The 3,266-nt window shown below is 36.8% G+C and overlaps 1 long non-coding RNA gene across 1 annotated transcript; it reads left to right on the plus strand.

Annotated features, from left to right (window-relative positions):
- The first annotated feature begins 1,301 nt into the window (after positions 1-1,301).
- LOC128896666 (uncharacterized) lies at positions 1,302-3,052 on the plus strand. Its single transcript, XR_008462059.1, has 3 exons — positions 1,302-1,973; positions 2,858-2,877; positions 2,953-3,052. It is a non-coding gene; the product is annotated as an uncharacterized LOC128896666 (long non-coding RNA).
- Positions 3,053-3,266: the final 214 nt, after the last annotated feature.

Here is a 3,266-nt window from a genome sequence, read left to right on the forward strand (position 1 = left end):
GTCTTAAAGAATTATAAAAGAATTTTTGTTTTAAGAAAAGGTTAATTCATTTCGTCATAACAGGCGATGGCGTGGGTGGCCACTTGCTTTGCGGTGAGTAAGATTTCTTCAAACTGGTGCACCTGAAAACAAAACTAAAGGTAGATTTAGAAAATATATTAGACTAACGGGTCCCTGAACGAATGATTTTTTATTTTCTTGTATACTTTTTTTTATCCTGTATTGAATTGCTTAATTTTAGTGAAAAAATTGAAAATCAACTTCAAATGTACGCCATCTTGTTTTAAATTAATTTTTTCCAAAATCCTTCGTTCAGGGATCCGCTAGACTAATCTATTTTCGAAATCTACCTTTGTTTTTGTTTTCAGGTAAACCTCAAGTGTAGAGGTGTAGAGAAATCTTGGTCACCGCAAACGTATGTTTTTAAGTCATCGACTGTTATGACGATATAAATTAAATGTTTCTCAAAACAAAAAATGTTTTTTAGTTCTTTAAAACATGCTTCATAATATACTTAACTGTTACTTATGCAAATTATTATTTAATAACTAAAAAAAAATCACAAAGAAATGTCGTTTTTCCTCTTCCTGACTGCGACTAACCGCTTAAGCAGAAATACCCAGAATCGTATGTGGTGCGAAGTTGTATAAAGTTGTGTGTAGTTGTCATCGTAGCAAATTAGTACAAAATTATTTAATGAATTGTTACGAGCCAGGGCGATAGCGACGCGCGTGTGAGCCCTGTGAGTGGGTTGAATTCAAGAATCGAAGAAGATACGATTAGTCCTGTTTATTTCACTGGATCCAAAGATTGAAGATGGAGTAGAAATCGCAGACGACTCTGACGCGAAACCAGATAGCTGCTGGGAATTGGCATCTCTCAATTAAGGGTAACCGTAGGATTCGTATCTCCCAATTAAGGGTAACCGTAGGATCGGTATCTCCCGGTAAAGGGTAACCGTTGGAGAGGTTAGATTGAATCGTATCGTTGGAATATAATACGCGTCGTGGATAAATTCTTGCAACTATTAATTCTAAACAAATAGTAACTCGAGCGGTAAAGTTATTATGTTGTAGGGTCATTACACTGGTTAGGATTGCTTATTCCAATGGTGAAGGTTTAATAACGATTTAACAGACCTTTTCAGGTTAACAAATGATTATATATTCAAAACTGAATAATTCTAATAATGCAATTGTACAGTGTCGTGTTGTTGCGGTTAGTGTATGAATTTAGTTACCTAATGGTTGCACGGTGTTAACGCACTGGCGATTCGGGGGTCGACAATGCTTCCATGCCGTAATAGATTTTGTACCGTCCTCGTGGATCTATTTGGTTAATGTTGATCGAAAGAGATCTGAATCCCGATCTCACTGAAGCGCAACTCTGAAGACGATCGACGTGACTTTACCAAGTAACTCTTTCGTACTAATTCCTCGAGTAACGAAAATCATGGGTTTATATACCCCTAGATATTGGTGGGGATACGTCAGTGATTCCCATATATGGAAATTTGGCGGTTGAGATTTTTGTTACTCAGAGGTGAACATCTGTGGGGCTTTAGAGAAAGTTTAGATAAAGGGTTACTCACGCAACGCGAGTTAAAAGATGATTCTGAGAAAAGTATGGTACAGCTGGAGAGTGCACTTCGGTAAGACCAGACTCCACATTCCAAGGGGTAGATAAAATAAATGAACGCGAGCTTCGAAAAGAACGGGTGTGCATACGTAATAGAATAATCAGTTAGAAGTATTACAAGTAACGGTTCCTTCGATCGTAAAGGAAATTTCGGAGGCATCGACAAGTCTTCGAGGACCCCCAAACGCAGGCATACCCCCCACCCGCGCTTCAAGGGGGCTGGCCAAAGGGGACCTGGAGGTGTCGTCGCGAACGCCGACAGGATCGTACGTCACTTCAGTTGAAAACGTCGAAACATGAAGAATTTAAAAACGAAGTGACATTGAATATTTAAGGTAATTAATTAAGGATACTGACAAGACATCGCGAAGTGTGCACCGAATTCTGTAATCAGAAGTTTTTCCTGTGTATAGAAACGTATGTATGAAAAATAAATGTTTAAATATGGATGGAGTGTCAAGTTGTGAAGTGAATATTTTGCCCTGGACGCGGTTCGATCCCGGTAGGAGACACTTACTTTTTTACGTTTTGTTATGAAAACTACCTTTTTATATATAAAGATTATTTTAATAAAATATTGTGTAATTTTTATGTTTTTATCGCATAGAGAAGGGAGTCAGGACGTGGAGAAGAGTTTTTACAAGCTTTTATAAAAATTATTTACAGCGTAAATTTTAGATTTTTATTAGATTTTTAGAGTAGGACAAATGGCAATTACGCTGTAAATAATTTTTATAAAAGCTTGTAGAAACTCTTTTCCACATCCTGCCTCTCTTTTCAATGCGATAAAAAACATAAAAATTACACGATATTTTATTAAAATAATCTTTATACAATAGAAAGGTAGTTTTCATATCAAAACGTAAAATAATAAATATCTTCTACCGGAATCGAACCGCGTCTAGGGTAAAATATTCACTTCGCAACCTGACACTGCACCGACTGCGCCACGATGCTTCTATGACATCCCCAACACGGTTACGGTCGACACTCGTCAATCGAAATTTAGATATTTTTTAATATTTATTTCTCGAAAACGAGAGAAAGTTGCGCGTCCCTACTTTCAGAGATTGTTCTACATACGTTTCTATACATAGGAAAAAATTCTGATTAAAGAATTCGGTGCACACTTCGCGTGCATATGTTATTAAATAATTGAAACTTTGTTTGAATATCTACATAGTATACAATCTAATATTCTTTTTTGTTTTCATTATAGAATGAGCAGCCTGGAGGAAGGTATAATTACTTATTTATAGTAATTGAAAAATATTGTAAAAACTTTATATTAATCTTTATTTTTTTTTCCAACAGTTACATACGGGATTGACAGGTTGTCCTTCTGGGACAACTACACGAGACATGAATAATATGGGGTAACATTTTTAATGGCATCCTTCGGTATGCCGCAGCCTTCGCGGTGGCTGACCAGTATCCGCAACGCGAGACTGTGGTACGTTTAAAAATAATCGTTAACCAAAATTATGTCAATAATTTTTGATTAGTACTTAAAATTAATATATTCCGTCATACTAATCTCAGAGTAACAGACACCGGCGGCAGCGGCAAAATAGACGCTGCAGAAGGACCGCGTCAAGAAATGAAGTACTAACGCGGCCTCCACCCGC

The sequence above is a fragment of the Hylaeus anthracinus genome, unplaced genomic scaffold (assembly GCF_026225885.1).
Source record: "Hylaeus anthracinus isolate JK02 unplaced genomic scaffold, UHH_iyHylAnth1.0_haploid 11940, whole genome shotgun sequence".
Taxonomy (NCBI): Eukaryota; Metazoa; Arthropoda; class Insecta; order Hymenoptera; family Colletidae; genus Hylaeus; species Hylaeus anthracinus.